A 24475-nucleotide genomic window follows, 5' to 3' on the forward strand; every position below is an offset into this window, starting at 1 on the left:
CTCTAGTTACCATACCCATTAAATAGTTCAGAAATATATAGGTTTCTCTTGCTTTAGGTGGGTTCTGTATGTGTGAATTCAGTCTTATGCAATGACACTTTTTATACCAAAAGTTAGTTATATGTGAGGTAAATTCACTCTTATGTGATCCGATGGTAGAAGCCTGCAGTCAGCTGCTTTGTGCGGTGCATTACGGGAGTGACGCGCACCAAAATATAGTCCCCTGTGTGGATCTGTGCTCCTTACTCGTTGTCTGAGACGTGTTTCTGTAGTTGCCATCCCCATTGTGGTAACATTCACCACCACCCTGTGCTCGTGTGTACTGTCTGCTGTTGGTGAGTACCAAAATTGTCCTGTAAAGTGGTAGAAATGGGTCTGGGAGTCAGTACAGTCAAGGTCTTGGACCGTATCCCTATTTGTTACATTGCAAAGTGGGTTCCCTTTATGCGAATTCAAGTTATGCGCTGTTTTCCAGGAACGCATGTACAGCATAAAGTGAGGGAAACCAATACCTTCAACTGGTAGCTAGATCTACTTGTTCCTTATAGCTAAAATATTGATAAATATCATGACTAAGATTCATACATATATTCACTTTCATATGTGCAGTTAAATATCCCCAGTATTGCACACTATTATACGTAGGTCTATTTCTTTAATGTTGCTCACAAACAAATCTTTATCTGCATTGAAAATACAGCATTTCCTTTCCTTTGTTCCTTGCACAGCTCTTGTTCTCACATCAGTGAAACAAGCATTTGGATCCAGAGGCAACTTTTTAACCTCAACAGCTGTCCCAGTGACAGGCCAGATGGAGTGTGCCAGCTTTCCTTTCCTAAGTAGCTGTACTCTTCTCAGTGTCTGAATACTGGGTCTAGCAAAAAGACCAAGCACTGACTCCATGAAGTAGGTTTCAGTATCAGCATGGATAGCATCGATATAGTTCCATCTGAGGTTTAACACTTACATTTTATTGCTTTCTTTTAAGAGTTTTCTTTTTCTTACTTGTAGGATCTCCAGTGTCATTTATAAGTTCACAAAGGCAGAGGTTATCATACCTGCAACCTGAATGAATTCATCTCAGAATCTGAGAAAGATTTAATTTTAAATTTGGCATGACTTGATAAATAGCTGTTATGATTCTTGGATACAGTATGGGAATACAATATATTTTACTCCTGTCTAAACACAGATCTTATTTCAGTAGGTACAGGAGAGGATATAAACCCCCACACTCTTGAAGTGCTGTGTTTCAAAGTGCATTCCACTTTGAGACCAGATAGAAAGAACATTTGTGCTTTTGTTGGTTTTTTAATGACATCCCTAAATTCTCTCACATTTTAATTCTCATTAAACCTTCAATAAAAATACATTTGGCTGCTATGACAAGTTCTTGGGGGATACACCCAAATATATTTATAGACTAAATAGCTATTGCCTATTCCTGAAGCGAAATAGTATCGAGGATAATGAATTGGAAACTGAAACACTTGTATCCCTCTGCAGATAAAGCTGGAATAGACTAGTCTGTTCATGGCCTTCTCATTAGCTCAGCTCCATTATCTGAAAGTAAAGGAGAATGGGATCATTTCTCTTCCCCTTCCAAGCTGAAAGGAGTTTCTAGGGGTTATTTCTGTTTTGTTTTGTTTTCCTTTTGGCGCAAATGTCCTTGTGTTTTGGGGATTACAAAGACCAAGCTGCTGCCTAATCTTGATATATGGGGACACTGCCCTCTACTACAACTCCCTTCACACAGGCACAACTGCGCTGGTAAAATATCCTGTGGGAGCTACACTGCCTTTGGGCAGGCTGCCTCATCCTTGCACAGGAATCACTTGGTTACCCAAAGGAGGCAGACAGGGACATACAGTTAATGATGCCTTGATGTAGCAATAAATTTAGCCTTATATCTTTGCTGCAGTGAATAAATAATAATAGTTCATAAAAGTATGTTAACTACTTGATAGTCAGACTACCAGTATGCTATGTAGTCCCTGCCACAAACTCAGATTTTCAGATTAATAAAAATTGAGAATATTTTTTCTACAACTCAGGTTATTTAAGAAGTAGACTAGACTTATTTTGATTCAGTGTTCATGTCTATTCCTTTAGCATGGTTTGTTTAACTGAGATGATGGGTCTTCAGGTATTAGGATGTTTTAAATTAATTAGTGAAAAAATGAGAAAAGTTAATTACATATAATTATAGCTTCCTTTTAATCTGGAGCTTGGGTTTGCACTGATAATGGGAGCAACTGGACTTATTACTTATAACTGGAGGGAATTAGTTTTTAACAAACTGGCAGTGGAGTGGGTAAGATTACAAAAAAAAAATCATCCAGCACAAGTTCCATAAGAAAAAAAGCTGGAAAAAAAACATGTGAGCTCTATGACTTCATCCTTAGGACCAGATTGTGCCTGGCTCGATGTGATGATGGCATAAGAAACCTGCAGTGCTCCCACTTCTGCCTATGTGCGGAAATCTAGCATGATTTCCATTTTTGTACCCAAGAAGTTCAAGGACTGTATGAAGCTGGCATTTACTGTGGCACAACCCACAAACAGCCTAGCCCAGGGGGTGTGAACACCCTAGGCCAGGGGTACTTGGACAGGCCCTAGGGGGTACGTGTGGGCAGGTAGGGACAGAGGGAGCAGGACTGGGGGAGTGGGGGCAGGGCAGCAGCACTCCTCTGCAGGCCACACAAGTGCTGCCTGGCCAGCCAGATGCAGGGGGGCAGGGCAAAGCTTGCACTCAGTGGCCCCTGCCACCACCCCCCACCCCATGCTGCAGCCGCTCTGCGTCTGGCCACGTGCCCCCTCCCTCCATCCCCCGTGTCTGACCACTAGAGGTACACTTATTAAAAAAGGTTGAAAACTCCTGGCTTAGCCTATCTAGAATGGGATGAAAGGGGACTAGCTACCTTAATTTACACCAGCCAGTATAGTTTGCATTCGTCCAAATGGGGTATGGTGATTCCTTTCCCTTTCCTACCACTGTACATGCCATGATGCTTTTGCACCAACTCCTAGTTTAGGATGTGGCTTAAAACCATAGTTTGGTCTTTACTCTGTGCTCTTTTATCAGTATTGATAGTATGTCGAATTAATTTCAACACAATAATTTTGTTAATAGATTGTTATCTTTTTTGGTGAAAGAACTAGAACCCTTTACAGTCCTGCATGTAAAGGTGCGGGCTACTTACAGCTACTATTTCTGGATATAATCTCACTGCGGGGAGAGGTTTCTTATGATGTTCAGCATTATTAAAGTTGCTAGGTGCATTACTGGATTCCTTGCCATCTCTTAAAGCATTGCATTTTATCTTCTGTCAGGGACAGGATGTAGAATTTGATGGATTACTGATTTTATCTGCCATGGCAAATCCTTTATTGCTATGTATCATAGTTTACTATGGTAAACAAAGTATAGCATAAAAATGATTGGCTTTGTCAAGATTGAATGAGGAACACACCCATCTTACGCAATATTCCAGTTATTACATCTGATATATTTCTACCAGTCTTCGTAGAAGAAAGGTCTACAATACAAACACGGATATAGCCGCTTACACTTTTGAAACAGCCTTCTAACCTAAATAGGGAAAAGAAAACAGGCCAAATTCATCCCTGGCCTGACTCATCCATCTGTGGTATTTATAGTTCGATAATTGTAGCATTCAGGTACTAACTCGAGTGCAGTAACACCAGATGTGACTTTGGCACAAAGAAAGCAAATATGACTCATACATGTGAAACTTCATATCTTGCACTCCATAAAAATCTTGTTGCTAACCTTTATCTTTCTGTTTTCTAATCCTGGATGTGGCAAAGTCAGCTGAATGAAAGATGCCAGGAACAATCAAATTATTTTTTCTCCTAGATGTCAGCAGCCTCACCCAGGAAAAAACCTGAACTGGGCAGCCATGCCTTTTAGGACAAGAGGGGCAGAGCCAGATCCACTAGCACCCCTTCAGCAGTGGAGCAAGCTCTTTAAGTTCACCACAGCTTCTGTCAATGCAGCAACCCCCGTGCTACTAAATTCAGTAAGGGGTGAAGGCGTGGGATGGCAAGCAACAGTGAGGTTCTCTCCTGGGTTCTAGAGTTGCACTCCTGAGCTAGTTTACTACAACAGCTTACCAGGCATGCACTGCACAGCTAAGTGTGGCCTCGCGTGCCTGACCCCATGCTCTCCCCACATCTGCCCATACAGGATAAATCAGAAGCTCAGTCCCTATGAAGCTGAATTAAACTACATGGAATAGCATGTCTGTGACTTTCCCTTCATATAGCTTGTAGCATCTCGTGTAGATGCGCCTAGTGAGATCAAAATTTGACACTTACATGTGTATTGAAATTAGTCGTTCATCTAACTTTGCTTCCGAGTAAGGTACTGGAACAAGTTATTAAACCATCAGTCTGCAGATCCTCTGATGAAAGAGGTCTCCTCATATGAATGTTACCATGAAGCGAGATCTCAGAGGACCTTAAACACTAGCATGTGGTAGCACGCATACTATTAGGGAACAGCAGGCTGATAGAGTCCTGCAGAATGGCTCCAGTCAGTACAGAACTGGAGCAATGTAGAACCCCTGGCACCCCTAGGTGCCTCCTCCTGACTTTGCAGGTTCTGACTTCTCTGACTTAAATTGCTTACATATTATAGAGCTGGGCCATGCTGAAAAGCATGTAAATGAACAAGATACGTCTGCTTCCCCAAAATACACTGTATAATACATCTAGATAGATACTGAAGGATTAGGTAACAGTGGGTGTGTCTATTGTGTGCTCCTGACTGCCAGTTGTTACTGTGCAGTCATTCAGTACTTGCCACTGAGGTGGCTGGAAAACTGCCATTTGGTTGTATAAATGGTAACAGAAATTGGAACCGAACTATTCTCTGAGGCATCTTTAGGAGGGGAAAAAAACCTAACATAATAAGGTTAAGTAAATTGCCCAAACTAACACAGCAAGTAATTGGTAGTCACAAAAGAATTCAAATCTGAACCCCCATGCCCTAAAAACAAGTACTTGGTTTAACAAGTACTAAATGACTGTGCAGTAATCACCATTACTGCGCAATCTCAGTGACACATGGGTCCTTTCCGACACTACTGTGCAGTAGCATCAGTATCACAGTTTGTGCCTACCAATGCTACACTGTAGCAATGTGCTATGTCACCGTAGCTTGTCACTATGTAGCAGTGTAGCATCTCCTGTAGATGCGCCCAGTGAGATCAAAATTTGACACTTACATGTGTATTTAAGTTAGTCATTCATCTAACTTTGCTTCCAAGTAAGATACTGGGACAAGTTATTAAACCATCAATCTGCAAACATCCAGAAAATAGTAAGCTGATAAGAAATGGCCAACATGGATGTGTCAAGAATAAATCATGTCAAAATAATCTAATTTCCCTTTCTGACAGGGTAGATAGCCTACTGGATAAGGGGTAGCACTATCTATGATGTATTTTGACTTTAGCAAGGCTTTTGTCAATATCCCATGTGACATTCTAATAAGCCAACTAGGGAAATGTGGTCTAGATGAAATTATTACAAAGTAGATGCGCAACTAGTTGAAAGACTATATCCAAGAATATTTATCAAGAGTTTTCTGTCAAACTTAGAAGATGAATGGAGCAAGCTCCTGAAAGTTTCTGTCCTGCGTCCAGTACTATTCAATATAAATGAATTCATTAATGACTTGAATGATGGAATAATGATTTTATATATACAATTTGAAGATGACATTGAGTTCAGAGTGGTTGCAGGCACTATGGAGGAAAGGATTAGAATTCAAAATGATCCTGATAAATTGGAGAAATGACCAACAACATGAATTTCAATCAACAAGAGGAATCAGCATGATAAATTTCAACAAAGATAAGTGTAAAGCACCGAACCTAGGAAGAAACAATCAAATGCACAAATAGCAAGTGGGGAATAATTTGCCAGGCAGCAGTACTGTAGAGAAAGATCTAGGGCTTTTTAATGGGCTATAAACTGAATCAACAATAGCACACTACTGAAAAAAGAGAAAACCCATTCCAGGATCTGTTAACAACATTGTCATATGTGAGACACATGAGATCATTCTTCAGCTTCATTTAACAGTGGTGAGGTCTCACTTGAAGCACTATGTCCAGTTATGCACTGCACAGCTGAAGCATGGCCTCACATGCCTGCCCCTGCCCCCTCCCACACTTGGGTGCTACACTTCAATAAAAATGTTGACAAAGAAGACAGAGTCTGGGGGGGAGCAGGAGGGACAGTCTAGAAAACATGTCATATAAGGAAATGTTGACTAAATGGGGTTTATTAAGTACAAAAAAGAGAACTAAAGATGATTGAAAGGGAGAAGATACCAGCACTAGGGATTTGATCAGGTCTAGCAATGCCTAGATTCTTTTAAGAAATGCCAGCTAATAGCTAAACTAATAAAAATATATATTTCATATAGATTTCCATTAAAATATTCTATATATAGTTAAGAGAACTTTACATTTTGATAGGTGCCAGAGCAGAAGACTGATTTTTCACTTTGAAGATTAAGTGGTTGGGTTCCTCAAAGGTAGGATATTTTCTCATTGGGGAGTTATACTTTAAGGTTTGCTAGATTGGCCTAGCAAACTTTATGACATAGAAACATGAGTCAACAACAAAGTGATTTTGACTTCTTTGTTGAATTGCCAATGTGGATTCCAGTTAAAATGATGGCTTTTTTGAGGAATTGTTTTCCAGAGGGTGAACACCACTGCCGCAGGGAAAACATTGGACTGATAGCAGTGGTGTTTACCCTAGATTCTGGAGCCACGCCAAAGCAGTCGTCTGGCCGGGAACCATGCTGATCAGCCAGTTACTTCAGAGAGCTCATTGTACATGTGCCCCCGTTAAAGGGTATGTGGCTGCCCTCCCTCCCAGCCCTCTTCTGGGTCTGCTCACGATTCTATCTAAGAACTTGGAAATTTTTTTTAGAGGAAGCTACTAGTATATTTATCTTTAGGTCTTGTGAGTCAAACCATGAAATCAGGCAAAATTATCATTTAAGTCAGAGTTACCGGAGTAAGAACTACTCGATGCCCCAGACCCTGTGAATATAATCCCAATTTCTCAAACATTTTACAAAATTGATCTCAATAGAGTCAATTTACAGCAGACTAAGGCCTAGTCTACAAATGGATTTTGTGCCAATGTCACTCTGTGCATAAGGGATATAATTGTTTTTAATGATATAATTACATTAGTACAACCCCTCATGTGGATCCTGTTACATAGTACAATGGCGTTTTATACTGGTACCACAATGTACAGATAGTTGTGCTCATTTAAACTACTTTTATGTAAGTTTGGTGACACTAGGCAATTATTGTTAAAGCAGTAAAACTTTTTCACATAGCTAAGCAATAAGGAGTGAGTCCTTTAATTAACTCTGTACAGTGTGGCAATGGGTCTGCTGGTGTGTGGCAGCTGCAGGATTCAGGCCTCAGTGAGATCAAAGTCATCCCCTATATTGGGGTAGGCGACGTTTTTGGGCAGAATGCCCCAAACACCCGCAACCTCAACTTGTAAGATGTTGGTGTGCCAGGGGCAGACAGCAAGGGAGCCATGAGGGACCCAATTTTGTAGTGGCAGTGCAGCCCTGGCTCCTTCCCCAGTGCATGTACCAAGCAAAATGCCTCCACATGCCTCATGTGCCAGGGGTTGCCTACTCCTGCCCTATATGTTTGCATGATGATAGCCAGCTTTCTCTCATATTCTCCCAGGGCATGTAGTCTTCTCTCATAACTGACAGTCCTGAAAGTGGCTGATAGATCAAGTAATGTCAGCATCCTTGTTTCTTATCTTTTTGTCATGAGATCATTCATCAATGCAAGTAACATTGTTTATGTTGTAGGGCTTGGTTTCAAGCCAAATTGGGAAGGGTTATCAGCAGAGGCCAGATGTTGTAAGAGCCAGTTTGCTACCACATTCATGCTAATCTTGCCCAGCAGTGGGAGGTCTGAGTGACTAGATTTTTAGTGAGATTGTTGGTAATAGAGTCAGCCACCAGCCAAGATAACCTCTCTTGCTTTGAGCAGCTGAAAGCAGCATTGGAGTAGGTCACAGGTAGGGGCATTTAACTTGCAATAAAAGAAGCATGGTTCAGTTTTTAGGGCATGGGGGTTCAGATTTGAATTCTTTTGTGACTACCAATTACTTGCTGTGTTAGTTTGGGCAATTTACTTAACCTTATTATGTTAGGTTTTTTCCCCTCCTAAAGATGCCTCAGAGAATAGTTCGGTTCCAATTTCTGTTACCATTTATACAACCAAATGGCAGTTTTCCAGCCACCTAAGTGGCATTTTTGGCATTTACACACAGTTTGAACTCAATTATGTATGCAGTGTGGACATGTGAGCCTGCGCAGTAGGCTATGTACGCACTGGTTAGGTGGCTATGTGATTATACATCACAAAGTTCTTCCTGACAAAAATCAGGGCAGGAGAGGTCCCTCCCATGGTTTAGCCCCAACACCTGAGTGATCAGGGCATTTGTCTAGGTTCTAGCTTTTCACTCCCCACCCTCAAACCAGAGATGATTTGAATCTTCATCTCTCTGATTTCCCAGAAGAGTGCTTTAGCTATCAGGCCACAAATTAGGCATTATCTAGGCTCATCTCCACCCTTTCTTTTGAAGCTGGCCTCCAGGGCAGAAAAGAAAGGGAGGGTTAGGAGGAATCAACTAAGCTAGCGGGTGTCTGGTCCAGTGAGATGATTGCTACTCTGGAAGGAAACAGGACCTGAATTTCAGCCTGGGTCCCTGCTCCTAATGGGGCAGAAACTTTCTTACTACTTGGTCAATTTTATTCAGTTAATATTAAGCCAAGGTGAAGGCTGTTCAGCTCAAATGCAGCAGTGTAGGGAGGCTTAGACAATGCCTGGTTCTTGGGCTGGTGGTTAGGTCTGTAAGATGGAGAGCCACAAATTCAACCCTCCAGTGAGTTAGTGGGACCGAGAACTGGGGTATCCCACTTGCTGGGCAAATGCCCTAATTACAGAGCTAGCAGGGCTAAAACATGGGAGATCTGTCCTGGCTTTTTAAAGACATGCTCAGGGATGTGCCCACATAACCACAAACCTACCCAGCCAGCTGTGTGGACACTTACGTTGTGTATAAGTGCCAAAAATGTCATTTACATGGCTAAAAAAAACAGCCACTTGGGTGTGAACAGGGTAAGAGTATTTGGCCCTTTGTTTGCAATGTGCTTTGAAATCCTCAGATAGAAGGTGTTATTAACTACAACTACTGCTACTGATTGTTGTTAATAAGGTATAATTAAAACACTTCAGCATGAAAATTCTTACATAATTTTATTGTATAGAAAACAGCCATAAATTTCAGAGCTGAAATGGTGCTATCCTTTCTAAAATAGTGTTGTCAGCATCTCTCTCAGATGACTGATAAGGGAGATTATTTAACTGACATTGAAATGGTTTTTCAAAGACCTGCCATGTGGCCATGTCCAAAGGCTGCCAAATTTGGCACAGTTATTCCATAAACCTCCATTGCCCAGATGGTCATATAGTATACAGAGATCTGCTGATCTTGCAGACTTTCCAGTGTATTAAAAATAAAGCTCAATTGAGTAGACACTTCCTTTTGTACAGATGAGCAGCTTTCATGTTTAGATGAACAGCTTTCATGGCTCTTGCACTCTAAAGAACTTGATTCTGCAAAGTGCTGAATGCCCTAAACTCTAGCTGATACCACTGAAAGTTAAAGGTACTCAGGACCTTGAAGGATTAAGGTCTAAGGTTTTTATGGTATTGCACCAACTGGATAAAACTGGGAGCAGATTTTGTGGGCCTCTGCCAGATAAGGTCTAATAATGTCATTGCTCTTAATAAAATCATGTAGCAGCAGGCTCAGACAATGAGCAAAAAGTGTGTGGGAACTTGCCATCTTGCTCTGTTCTTACAACATTGGTTCTATTGTCAGTGGGTGATCATAAAAGCAGGGGAGAGACCTTGGTTGTTAGACCATATGTTTGTTTGGTTTTAAAGCTTTGATTGTGTGCTGGCTGCTGTGTGCTGTCTGTTAAACCCAGAGATACAAAGTGTAGCTTGTTTTTGATAGCCTCTGTCAGCAGAGTAATGCTTGCTCTCCACTCTGAAGTTTCTTTAAAGTTAACTGTTTCCTTGATTTGGGGCAGAGACATTATGGGTGGAACACTAAAGCCCGGTCATGAACAATAAGTCAATCAACAAATCCTTATAATTTTTTCAGAAGATAATTATATGAATTATAAATGTTCTCAAAAGCATAATGGGTGAAAGCCATCCCTGATTTAAGTCTATTATCCAAGTGCAAAGTACCATATTTACTTGATTAGAAGATGAGGTCCCCCTGTTTAACATGTGGGGAAAAAGCCCCTTGCTTTACAACTGAGCATAAGGCAGTGGACTGGGGAGGAAGGAGGGATGGGGGGCAGGCAACTGCTTCTCAAACCAGGGCTGGGGCTGGGGAGTGGGAGCCACCCCTGCCCCCTCAGGTCCTGCCTCTCTTCCCCTGCAACCCCCAGCCCTCCTGTCCTTTCCACTTCTCTTCCTCTCTCCCCCTTTGTCACACTCCTTCTTACCTTAGCTTCACACTAGCAGGCTTGGTCCCTGCTGCAGCTCAGGACACAGAGCATGGCTTTGCTGCTGTGGGGCCAGGCTAGAACAGAAGAGCTGGCTCCACACGGCTGCTACAGAGTGGGGCCGGAGCCATGCTCTGCGTCCCAGGCTGCAGCAGGGATGAAGCCTGCCGGCAAAGAGCAAAGGTAAGGGGAGGGGTGGAGCGTGAGATATGGTGGGTGGAAATGGGAGGAAGAGGGGCAGAGACCTGAGAATGCAGGTAACAGGAGCAGCATGGAGAGGGGAGGAGTGGGGAACAGGGAAAGGGGGAATTGGCAGAGCCTGAGGGTACAGGGGAAGACAGGCACAGTGAGTGGTAGATAGCGGGGTGGGAGGGAGGTCAGCCACTTGACCCCCACCACCTACTCCATTACTACCCCTACTGCCTCCCCCTTGTCTGTCCCCCCACTGCCTGCCCCATTACTGCCCCCCTCATAACCTTGCACCCCAGCACCTGCAGTAGTGAGGGTATACACCTCACAACTTTAAGATGATCCATCAATAATTAGATTCCAAATATAGAAAATTATAATAAATGTATACATTTTCTGTGGGGGGGGGGGCGGGGGATTCTTACATTCAAGGTTGCCTTGTATTTGAGTAAATATGGTAATGTTTCTGAACAGGCATTTCATTCTTATGGAAAATAACACTGCATGTATGTATATGGCACCTTTAATACCAGTGTGTCGGGCAAGAGTTAGCAAAGAAACCTGTAAGTGAATAACAACAAAAGACATCTGGATAAAGTAGCTTCTCGTTGCAAAGACAGTACTGAAGGAGGAGGAGGGAAAGAACAGTCAATCCATTATAGCACACAGAGTTAGGAGGCAAAAAAAGAGAGTGTATTATGACCCAAAAACAAAATATTACATAAGTAAAGTGAATGAGTTGGGCTTTTGAGAGACTGCCAGAGAAATGGAGCTTGGAGGAAGATAGCATGGACCAACATCTTAAAAACTTGGTTGCTTGTAGGGATGATGGAAAAAAAATCCATTGAAACTTTTTTTTAATGGAAAACTCAGGTTTTGATTAAATAAAATTTTCTGTGAAGAGTGTCAGCTCTACAGAAAATGCTGACCTTTTGTCAGACCACAGACAACCAAAACACATTTAGTGTTTTTAGAAAATATTCTCTATGGGGAAACTTGTGTCCATATCTAGAGAAGTGCATTTAATTTTTTTTCACCAAGGTTGTGGAAATGAATTCCATATGCCTCTTGCATCTACTTGTCCCTTTTTGATGCTGCCAACACTTTAGTCTTAACATAGTGGCCTAATGTTTCAGACTAAAGACTCTTTACTTTACCTGATAAACTTAACCTACATTTTTTATGGGGATTCCAAGCATTTTACTCACTCTTGAGATGCAGCTACATTTAGATATGACAAAATCTCCCTTTTACAGAATAATATCTATATACAGGAAGACTACAGCTACCTGACATGATGCTCACCCATCACATAACGCTTAATGAAAATCAACATTTTTGGGGGAAAGGCTTTGTATTTTTAATGACCATAAATGTTCAGAACCATAATCTTACATCACAGGCCAGGCATGAGAACAACAGCCTACAGCAGCGCCTTCTCACTAAGGATAAGAGCACTCATTCAATAATGACTCAGAAATAAGAGTGTAACCTATTGACCCACAAACACCAGTTTCTGCATTCTGGATTTTACAGTTAGATAAGAACTGTGGGGGGCTATTGTTTGCTTGGAAGTTTCATGCCAGCTCAGATTCGAATAGAGTTCTATATTTTTATTTAAACAAGAACATTTTGCCTGAGTATGTGTTACCTTATTGCTTGCTTAAACTCAGAACAACACACTATGATGTAGTAAAAGTGAGACAGGGGTATACCACGTTTAATAAGGAGAATTCTTAAGAAGAAATTTACAATAAGATTGTTCTTCCCACTGATATGCTGGACTCTCCTCAAAAAGGTCACCCATCCCATCCCTTCTGTGGTAGCTGATGAGATGTGATAACATCACAGTCTAAAGTTATATGTAGGTTTTCATTCATCACTGCCACTAGATCAAAGAATGGTTAGTTGCTTCTGACCAAAAGATACAGAAATAAAATAAATATTTATAAAACTGAGGATTGAAAACTCTCCATAATGATTTTCTGCACCTGAGCATTACAGAATGGGCTAATGCCATCAACATGGCACTATATCAATATTTAATGTAAAAAAGGAATTTTTCTGTAATAGTGCTTAAAGATGGACTCTTTAATTTGGAATTATACATCAACTACTCTTCCTGCTGATTAGTTTTTTAGTCCTTGCATGGCACTGTTTCCACACAGCTTGCTTTACATACAGATTCCTATAACATAACTACTGATGGAGAATGTTCCCTTTCTGCATATATATATATATATATATATATATATATATATATATGGACTAGCAAGTAGGAAAGATTTTTTGGGCTGATGCTGATGGCTGATTATTAATGAGCCATATTGGCTGATACTGATCTGATTGCTTATATGCAGCCCAGCAGCTTGGAGAGCAGCATCTGGCTGGCAAGTCTGTTGTAGGGGGAAAGGGTATTTATCAGTAACCTTATCGGCCACATCAGCCAAAAAAGGGGGTGTGGCAGGGTACCCTTGGGGTGCTGTGACCTCCCCTAGCGCCCCTACCTACCATGCCAAATCGGGTCCCGAATGCACCCTCTATCTCGCCCGCCATATCTTGCTGGTAAATATCATTAATGGGAGGCTGCCTTGTTGCCCTCTTTGGCATGGTGCCTTGCTGTACCGGGGCTCTGTCCAATTGCCCGCTTGCGCCCTCATGGGTGCCCCCTCGCTTCCCTCGTGGCCCTCGCCGCACTGGAGCCTGTCTCCCTCGGCTCTCGTAGCCCACACCGGGGCCTCTCCCTTATACCGTCGCCCCCACCCAGGGCCTGTGCCTCGTGCTCTGGCCCCCACCCGGGGTCTTACTCGCAATTCCCCATAATCGGGGCTCAGGCAACCTCAGCCTTATACCGCCGCCCCCAACTGGGGCCTAGCTCCTCGTGCTCCCCGCGCTCCCGCCCCCAACCGGGGCCTGCCCCCACCGGGGCCTGTGTCTCATGTTCCTGCGCTCTTGCCCCCACCAGGGCCTGTGTCTCACACTCCCGCGCTCTTGCCCCCACCAGGGCCTGTGTCTCACGCTCCCGCGCTCTCGCAATTGGGGCTCAGGCGGCCTTGGCCTTACCTGGCCCCAGACCCCTGCCTCGGGTCCTATGCCCACTGGGCTTCTTGCCTACTCCCACACTGGGCTCATCCCGATATTGCCCCCACTGGGGCCGGGGTCAGGACACCCCAAAACGCAGCAACCTCTCCGGTGCCAGGAACCACCCCCCACTGCTGGGGAGTTCCTATGAGGCCTCCTCCACCCCTACAGCCTCACCCGGTCCTCCGGTCTTATATCACAACCAAAACAGAAAACGCACAGCCCCTCGGCTATAACATAAATCCTAAGCCAACCTGACTATCCTTCGTCCATATCCCTGTCAGGGTTCTCTCCACCCCGTATCGCCATGCCAGCACTGCTCAAGCCATCCGGCTTCCTTACTAGGCCCACAGAGCTCTGCTCATCCTGCTTGCTCCAGCAGGGCTCCTGCTTCTTAGGCTGCCAGAGGGGAACTGCCCTCCTGGCCTCAGTCTGGCTGTTTATGAAGGCCAGGCCCTGCCCCCTTCTGGTCAGCTGACCCAACTGGTTGTCTTAGCAACCCCCACCTGTGCTGCCCTGGTGAATGGCAGCTGAGCCCATATTACTGCTACCAGTAGCAGGCACCCTAGTGCCCTGCTACAGGGGGATTGTGAATACCGTCAATTTTCCTTTTATCAGTGCCAATATGATACAGACTGATGTACTGGTGCACCTCTGCCAGAAAGCTGTTTCATATACAGATCTGTAGAACATACCAACTGATGGAGAATGTTCCTTTTCTTCATTTCTTATCCTACCATCAATATGCTATCTAGCCACTCAGTATAAAATTCAAACCAACACTATCTTATCTACAGAGAACCCTAACCTCCATCAATTCAGCTGCAGTTATTGTAAATAGAAATGGGTTTTGATATTCATGAGAAGAGCAGAAATAGGACTGAGACTTGGTAGTTGCCACGTGTGAAAGATCTTTGTTTACAAACTACAGAACAATGAACAAATGTATCTGCAATACAAACATACTACTGAGTATATGCATTATAAAGTAAAATTATGCAGAATGATCTAAAATAAAATGTGTACTTGGACCCTAGATTATTCTTACAGGGTAGATAATATCCATGATGGGGAATTATTTGCTTGAAAGTTTTGTACCGCTTCAGATTCTGAATATAGCACTATATTTTTCTTTTATCAACAAGAACATATTTCCTGAAAAATGTATCACCCCTATTGTTTGGTTACACCCCAAACCACTCACCATGATATACTGAAAGTGGGACATGAGCATATTAGGTTTAATGAAGAGAATCTTTTAGAAAAAACTTACAGTGAGACTGCCCTGCCCAATGACATGCTGCTGAACTTGCAAATTCAGATGGGCAGGAAAAGGATGACACTGCCTTAGTCAGCCTTTACTAAGGAAGTAGCTGGCAGAGAGAACTTTCAACTTGTTGAGTCAGGTGAGAAACTAGCTCATACTACAAACATATAAAATTCAGTCCTGTACAGTCATTTCAAAGCCAGTCACTTATCTATTTAACTCTTTCATTACTTTGGATTATATCTGCTGTTGCGCAAACAGAGCAGTTTTACATTATTCCTAGTTAAGTATCCCAGCCTAACTCAAAGTGTAGATACTTATCTTGGAATAAGACTGCCTTGCCCCAAAAATAAATAGAAAAAAGTTACTCATTCTGGAGTTAATTAGACATAATTTCAGGTATAAACAAGTAGGCGGTTTCGATTTAAAATGATGTTAATGCAGACTCTGGTAGAGCACAAAGTACAACACAAACATGTTAAGCAAATAAGCGTGCAAATTACAAAGATATATATATATTACCTTGATTTTTCGACAGGTTATGGAAGTTTAAGCAGGATATATTATTTGATTCCCAGCCAGTACCTTTTTGTCCATATCCACATCCCCCAATCTTTTGTTAGGGTTCAGGGTAGAGATGTGCCTTTTGCACTTCATTCCTTCTTTGCCAAACAACTGCCAGACACAGTCCAGCTATATATGAACAGCTATATGAAAAGCTATTTTTAATGATACGGGAGGGATGTGAATTACCTGTAATAGTTTTTTCCAGTGCAAGACTGCTTAACTGGTCAAATCATTTCTTTAGTTTGCTTTGGGTCTCTTGCAAATTAAAGTTTTAGGCATGTTTCCCTTTTCAGGAGATCATACCTAAATAAGTAACGTAAAGCTTTACTCAATAATATGCTGGAAAAGTAATTTAATATCCATCTGGACAGGTCCTGGTTTGTGACTCCTTCATTCTCTATCAGCTTGTTACTGACTAAAGGGTGCATCTACACATGCACTAACACACTTTTGTTAATGGACATTAAATCTAGTAGCTCTGGGCACCTATACATGAGTGCATGATAGGGGCAAGCTTTTATACCCGGTGAAAGCACTGGCCTGCCTCCTCTCTATGGACTAGCCACCCAGCTCACTCTCCTGCCATGCCTTGGTGTAATAGAATTAGGATGTTAATCAGGTGGGAGGCTGCCCAGTGTTTAAAGGGATATCTGCAGCTCCATTCCACCCCTACACTGCAGCCCAAGCATTGGAGATGGCATCCTAGCCATCTAAGTCAACCATACCCTTCACCCCATTAGCTGTGGTCCCCTCTCTGGAAACTTCGTCTCTCCCTTAGGCCCTGGCTCCGCCTCAGGCCAGTCAGGATCCTGATCCTCTTGTTCTCTGGGCATCCCTCATGGTGAGCCATCTTGGCCCTTTGACCCCCACCCCCTCCTTGGGTCCTGGCCCCAGCATGGACCAGTCAAGGTCCTTCAGGTCAGGTCTAAGCTGCATGCTAATCCTCAGGGTTTGGGGGTCTGCCATTCCCATCTCAGGTGATCCACAAAGTGTGCCTGGTCCTGTGGGATCACTCACCCCAGCACGCTCAGGCACTTACCCAAAGGTGGAGGCTGACACATATAAGGTGCCCCGACCCGCCTTACGGTGTTTACTTGTGGCATTTACATGGGAACTGCTGTGTCACCAGCAGCCCTACTAGACCTTCCTGCCCTGGCAGGGTGCAGTTTTAGGTTATGCCCAGGACCAATGAGGCCTCCAAGCCATCACCATAGCCTCACTCTCAGCTCCAAGGTAAGTTCCTGGTAGACCTCAGTAGATAGGTATTTCTCCTCTGCTGGCTGATCATGAACTGCTCTCAGTTTAGGGAGCTGGGCATTAAAATGGCTTCCCTAATCAGGCACTTTCCCCTCCCTGGCCCAGTCCTTAAAGTAGCAGTCTGCTCCAACACACTGGGATTCAATTAATTGAGTCTGATGGCTATTGTAGGCTCCTAGATCTCATGTGTAAGTGTCCCCATCCTTAAAAATGGCAGCTGGGGCACTTGAACTAAAGTTAATCAAATAAGCTTCACTTCAAGTGCTCTTGCTGCCATTTTTAAGCATGGGGATACTGATACAGGAGACGGGGCGGTGCTTTAGTTAGAGCAGCTCTTGGAGCCCTCCCACTTCCAGAGCACATGTAAAAGTGCCCTCTATTGTGAGATACTAGGAAAATGTACACGTCTGTCATAATGTGCATGAACTAAAAAGCATGGAGTATTTATAGATGTGCTCTGGGAAGTGGAAGGGGGGGGCACTTTAATTAGTGCAGCTGTGAGAGCCACACTAATTAAAGGAATAATGGCCATAAGTTGACTGAGAGATTCAGGCTATATATCAGGAGGCAGTACTTCACAGTCAGGGCAGCTAGGATCTGGAACCAACTTCCAAGGGAAGTGAAGCAAGCTCCTACCCTCGGGGTGTTCAAAAGGAGGCTAGATAATCACCTAGCCGGAGTCGTTTGACCCCAGTATTCTGGGCAGGGGGTTGGACTTGATGATCTGCTCAGGTCCCTTCCAACCCTACCAACTATGAAACTATGAAGTACCTGGAGCAGAATGAACTTTAGTTTAAAGAGCCCCGCCGCCATTTTTTAGCATGGGGGCACGTGATGCTGGAGTCTACTGAAGCACAGTAACTAATTACCATGCTCCAGCAGACTCGGTTAATTTAGTGCAGTGCTTTGGAACAGCCTTACTGTATGTATATAGGTGCCCATGGTTTTTAAGTGATGTTTAATGAGCCTTAACCTATTTTAATGAGTATTACCTAAAAAAGCATGTGTTTTTAGTGATGCTTTAATGCACATTGAGGCACACTTGTAGATGCGCTCAAATGTACTTGTCTAAATTTGTACTTTAATAGTTTTTCAACTGAAAAGGTTTCAGTCTTCCTAGTAGGTGCAGCACTTCTTCACAACTGATCTAGTTGTTGTTGTTGTTCCTCTTCCATGATGTAAAGAAAGGGAAGGTCCAAATTCTATTAAGTTTGATACAAAATAGAGCATGCTGACAAAAAGTCACTAATATTGTTATCGCTAATCATGTCTGTTATGTAGTGTCTTAATACTAATGTAGAAGAGAGTATCATCCAAAAGGCAGTGCATAAACTACATCTGAAATCTATTTCCCATTATCTGTTCCAGAGGAAGTGGAGTAAAAGGTAGAGTTGTATATAGCTAAATATTGGGGAAGTTACAGAATTTGGAGTGAGATTTGAATAAAAAAGACTAATTTTCTTAAAATTCAGGGTGATTGGTAGATGTTAAGGAACTCTTGATTTGTATCACTGATAGAGAGACATCCTTGGATTAAAAAGTTTATATATAAATCTTAGCTGCTATCATAGGAGGTGAAAGGCCAAGGCTTAGACCCCCACAAATGCCAGTCAGTGGTGGCAGCATATAGAGCCACAGGGCTCCAGGACGCTGCAGCAGAGGGGGAGGGGTGCACACAGACATGCAGCCAGAGCATGCAGCAGCCCAGTGGCATGTGGAGCACTGCCCAGTACAGCAGGTAAGTCTATCATGGGGAAGTGGCATGGGGGGGGGCAGATTGAGCCCCCCCATGGTGAGGGACCAAGTGGGGCAGAGGCAGCGCATGCAGATCCGGGGGCCTGTACACCCCAGGAAGAGTCCAGCACAGCCCTACAGTCCTCCTGTGGGGTGCAGACCCCCAGATCTGTGTGTGGGATTACAGCAGGATGCCACTGCTGGCTGGGGCTAGCAGCAGCACCAGTCTTCCCAGTGCTCAGCAGAGACTGCACCAAGCACCAGTCCCAGCCAGCAGCAGCAGCAGCCACCTGCTGTCATCCTGTGTGCAGATCTGGGGGCCCATTCCCCCTGAAAGGAGTCTGGCACAGCCCCACAACCCTCCTGGGAGATGCAGCCTTCTGGATCTGTGCGTGGGGTTTCAGCAGGCTGTTGCTGTTGGCTGGAGAAGTAGCGCAGAGCTGCCACCATCACCAACTGGCAGCAGCAGCCTGCTGTCATCCTGCATTATCCGGGGGCCCTCAACCCCCATGAAGAGCTGAAGGAAGTGATCAGAGAGCTGGGGGAAAGATCAGGGAGCTGGGGAATCCAACTGGGAACTCCTGGTTCGTTTTGCCAGCTCCTGGTTGGATTCCCCAGCTCTCTGATCACTTCCCCCAGCTTTTCCTGGGGCTGTGGGCCCCCAGATCTGCATGCAGAGTTTCAGCATGCTGGCCCCAGCCTGCAGTGGCAGCCTGCTGAAACATTGTGTGCAGATCGGGGGTTCTCACCCCACGGAAGAGCTGGGGAAATGATCAGAGAGCTGGGCGAAACAATCAGAGAGCTGGGGAATCGAACAGGGAGCTAGATTTCAATATCAGAGCAGTCCTTCCCCCCTCTTCTCCCTCCCTCTCCTTAGTTTTTGTTTAGCTGCAAGCAACCCCAGCTTTGAAACTGGAAATGTTTTGAAACTTTTGAAATGTTTCAAGTGCCTTTGTTTCATTTCAAAACTGTTTCAAAGCCTTTTTTTTTTCATTTCAGTGTCACTGTTTTGAGCTTGAAACATGTCGAAACAGCTTTGAAATAAATCACCTGTCAAAATTTCGTACAGCCCTAGTATTTATCTGTAACAGAGATAATCTATTATCAGAGACAAACAGGCCTAAATTTACAATTAGCCAAATAAAGCCTAACCAGTTTACAATAAATACAGCTACTTCTCTAGCAGTGGGGACCACTGTTGATGCAAGAGAGAAAGTACAAATAGGCCACAACCAAACTTCATTAAACAGTGAATGAAATCTTGTATTGGACAGCTAGAGAATGCTATTTAGAGGTTTACTTTTTTTGAATTGGCTTGTAGGTAAAGTAGATATGCATAGGAATAATGGTCCAGGGCAACAGCAAGGGTTAATTAATTTCTAAAAGCCTTTTGGTGACAGTTTCTTCAAGGCTCAGTATGTCTGACAGAGGTAAGCAGCAGGAGACACAGACTGGGAAACTGAAGACATGCACCACACTGTCCCATAACACAGATAAGGGACTCTGCAGCCTTGGTGCCAGGTTACAGTGCCCAAGTGCAGAACCTGTGGGATTTCTGGTTTTGGTAGGTGAACCAAATTAGGAGGAGAACTTGAAAAAGCCCAAATTAGGATGTGTGCATGTGATAAGTTTTTGAAACAAAGGAATATGCTGACAGGGCAGAACATGGACTGCATGACAACCACAGGGAGACCAATCAACAATCCCCAAAGATGAAGAGTCATCACAGAGGGGAGAAGATACAAAAGGAGGGATTTCAGAGCAGCAAAGGGTCCCCAGGAGGAGAACTCAAGGCACAATGAACAGAGGGCATACCACCAGTCCATCTCACCCACCCCATGGGGGGAGGAGGGAAGGGGGAGGCCTCATCCTCCAACATCCAACCTCCAGGCTGCTGATATCTGACATTCAAGAGATAACCTTAAAGTGAAGCTCATGTACTAGCTAGATGTACCATAACTCTGTGATCTCTAGGACTGATATAGAATTGTTTGCATTATTCTTTTCTGCTATCACTGTGTATCAATAAAATCACCCATTATTGAATACAATTACATCTGCCTGCACTAAAAAAGATAATCCTATCTTAAACATTTGTCCTAATCTCAGTTTCCTTTTCCAAGACTTGTTGCTCTGATAGGAAGAGAAATAAACGTTAATGTCTCTTCCCCAAGAAACTGTCTGAATCTTCCCAGACCAGGGATGGGCAATTATTTGGGTTGGATGGCCACTTAAGGTATTTCATGATTTTTTAAGGGCTGGAGGGAGGGGGTGCTGACCCAGCCTCAGTCCTCCATCACAGGTGTTTACACCATCCAGCACAAAGCCGGGTAGGGAGGGGAAGGGAGATGATAATTGATCCTATCAAGTCCTGGGCCTGTCCACCGGGGGTGCTGAACAGAGTGGATAGGCATGTGGTGAGTGAGGTCTCCATGGAGACTAGCCCAGGAACCCTGTGGGCAGGGCAGGCTTGACCAGGCTGATGGTATATAGCCACAGGCCAGTGTCTGTGAGCAATCCACTCCTCACATGTCTCTGGATAGCGGGAGCTGCCTATGGAACTGGTGCCTATCACATGGATGTGTGGGGAGTAGACGGGACTCTACCTCAGCTCCTGGCCCCACACTATCACTGCCCTATGATCCCAGCTCTGAGCCCAGCCCTGGTCCTGTCTGCCTGTTCTGCTTCTGTATGCTGTTTCCTGCCCACCCACAATCCCATTCCATCTGCCTAGCTGAGCATACCCTGCTGTCGCAGGGTACTTTCATGTCCTGCTCCTAGTGAGCCTTGAACTTAAGGGGGGAGGTGTGTCGCAGGGCACTTTGATGCCCTGCTCCTACAAAAACGAACAGGCGCCAATTGCCGGGGCAACCACAGTTGGTCAGCTGACTGGAAGGGGGCAGGGTCTGACCTATATAAAGGTGATCCAGGCTGAGGCCAGGGAGGCAGTTCCCCATTTGCAGCCAAGGAAGAAGGAGCTCTGCTGGAGCATGCAGGGTAGGGAAGCCTGATGGCCCGAGCAGCTTCTGTTCAAGGATACCGGGTGGAGAAAGCCCTGGTAGGGAGTTGAATGATGGTTAGCCAGATGGCTTAGAGTTTACATTGTAGCCCAAGGGCTTGAGTTTTCTGTTTTGTAGTTTTATAAGACTGGAGGACCGTGTGAGGCTAACAGGGGTTGGAGGAGGCCTCATAGGGGCTCCATGGTGGTATGGGGGCCCCAGTACCAGAGAGGGCACAACATTCAGGGGTGTGCACTGACCCCAGCCCTGAGAAGGGGTGCAGAGGATTGTGGGCCAGGTAAGGCTGAGGCTGCCTGAGCCCCACAGGAACTTTAGACCCGAGGAGGGGATTTTGGGGCCAGGCATGGCTACGGCCACCTGAGCCCCAGTTGTGAGAGGCCCCAGTGTGGGCACGGTCGCAGATAAGGCCCCAGTGCACATCTGTGAGGGTGCGGGCAACTGTGAGAAAGGCCAGGGAGTCCACGCTCCCCGTGGACAACCGTGGAAAAGGGAAGCCAGAGGGTCTGCGAGGGCACGGGTCATTGTGAGATGGGTCCAAGGAGTGTCCCGGAGGGCGCAGGCGATTGAGAGTGGCCCAGGGAGCATCCAGGAGGGCACAGGCGACTGAGATGGGCCCAGGGAGCATCTGGGAGGGTGCAGATAGGATTGACCAAACAACATCCAATACATCTGCAAGGCTTGGGGCATGGTACAGGGGTGGTTGGAGCCACACGTAGCCCCTAAGGCTTTAGTGCATAGAGTCATCTAAGATGGAGCACAGACTCCGATACATCAGGAGTACCGTGTCAAAGAGGACAAAAAGGCAGTCTCCCTTAACACTACTTACATCAAAGACGTGGCGGGCAAGATGGTGAGGGTGCATTGACACCAACTTGGCACAGTAGGGGGCGCTAGGAGAGATCACGGCTGCTCCTAGGACCCCGCCCCGTGGCACCTGCCCACAGGGATCCTGGGCTGGTCTCTATGGAGATCCTGTCCACCCACCCACCTGCCCAGTCTGTCCAGCGCCCCTAGCAGTGGGTATGGGGGTGTGGATGGAGCACAGTGCCAGGGCAGTGGGGCTGGATCTGGCAGTGGTGATGGAGACACTGGCAGTGGCAACCAGAAATGTGAGGGCAGAGTGAGCTGTAATTGTGGGACCTGCCAGGAAGCTAAGTCCAGCCACTGCACCACTCCTGCCCTGCTGCCATGCCACCCAGCCCCATGAACTAAGTTCCCAACATGCTCAAACCACATGTGGGGATAGGGCAGACTGTGCTCCCTGCCAGGCCGTACCAGGGGTGGCGGAACCTCCCACAAGCGCCATAGCCTGGGCTGCCTCCCGCTTCTTGGCCAAGCAGGGCTGAGGGCCCCACCGTGGGCCATATTTTTCCTACCCCTGTCCCAGACTGTATCGCCAGCTAGGCATGCCAAGCAATCAGAACCCTTAGAAATATCCTTCCTCCAACTCTGCCATCCATTTGTCCATTGGATAGGCTGGCCCTGAGCCCTAGAGGCAGGGAAGATTCCAACAGTAAAGTGATGCAATATCTTGATGTATTCTTATGATACTTTGGCATGAAAGAAGCTATTAAATATAAAATGATATTACTTTTAATATTACTTTACATCTCACAAAACCTGAATGTCAGACTGTGACATTTAATATTATTTATAGCCCTAAGATTCAATTATCAGTGAGTCTGCTTAGCAGATAACAAGGAGCTGTGATCTCGAAGGGCCTCTCTTCAGATGTTGCAAGACCTCAGAATATATTAAATAGAAGTGTGATTGAAATAGACATTCACTAACAAAATCAAGGGAAATTCTGAATGTTATCTCTCACCCCATTCCACACGAGCACATTATATCTGTGGTACAGTCAGGACAAGCAAAGTTCACAGCTCAGCTTTGGATTCAAGCACCATTACACACTCATCCGAGTTCTGAGTTGACTTTCAAGAGGCCTGTTTTAACTGAAACCAAACACATTTTGTTGAAGTCTCCAGATATATCTTAACAGCAACTTTTGGGAAAAACATAAAATCTTGCTCTCTCACTTCTCCAGGCACTGTGATGGCTCCTGATAAGTTAGGCCCTCCCATAAGCTGCTGGTTCCTCATTTAAGGTGACAATATCTGCTGATGATGACATGAATGACTTTTTGTGAGCAGTGAGCCTGACATTTAGTCTCTGATCAAGGGTCAATGGACCTAAGAGCATGCCTTCAAGGCCTGTATCAACTGGGCCTACAGTGACATATTTCTGCTGGGCATTTAGGCTGACACAACCCTCACAACAGCCTAGAAGTTTGTCCTGGTGATGCAATGGCTTCAAAGCCCTGCCGGCATATCTAGTTAAGAGGTGGGAAGACTTCAGTAAGGAATTTTGAAGCATGACTACAGCAGTAGATGGTCCTGGCAGCTGTTACTCTCTGGCATAGGGGTCCCATCAAGGACTCCTTAAGAAGCTCTAGAAATTCCTCATGGCCTTCTTCAGGGACAGTTGCCACCGGCTCTATAGGGCTATCCTCTACCTGCCTACTAAAGCCCTTGCAGCCTGGCTGGGCCTGCACACCTTTTGTATTGTTTTATGTCTCTTGGTTGCAACGAAGATTGCCTGCCCTCCCTTTAGGTTGCTGTCACTGCCCTAGAAGACCATCTCGGCACATAATGAGCCCTCCCTGACAGCAGCTTATTAAACATGCCATCTCCATTGCTGCCTATCTTTCTGACCCTGGGCAGCAACAAGAACAGCTGACCA

At 44.9% G+C, this 24475-nt stretch overlaps 1 long non-coding RNA gene across 1 annotated transcript in view; it reads right to left on the reverse strand.

The window, feature by feature from the left end:
* Positions 1–442: 442 nt before the first annotated feature.
* The window catches only part of LOC109308355, a 35348-nt gene continuing 11315 nt past the window's right edge, over positions 443–24475 (reverse strand). Inside the window, exons 2-3 of the long non-coding RNA XR_002100585.1 lie at positions 12560–12633; positions 443–874 (exon numbers count right to left, since the gene is read on the reverse strand). This is a non-coding gene — a long non-coding RNA (uncharacterized LOC109308355). The remainder of the gene's footprint in view (positions 875–12559; positions 12634–24475) is intronic.

The sequence above is a fragment of the Crocodylus porosus genome, unplaced genomic scaffold (genome assembly GCF_001723895.1).
Source record: "Crocodylus porosus isolate Cpor-Errol unplaced genomic scaffold, CroPor_comp1, whole genome shotgun sequence".
Taxonomy (NCBI): domain Eukaryota; kingdom Metazoa; phylum Chordata; order Crocodylia; family Crocodylidae; genus Crocodylus; species Crocodylus porosus.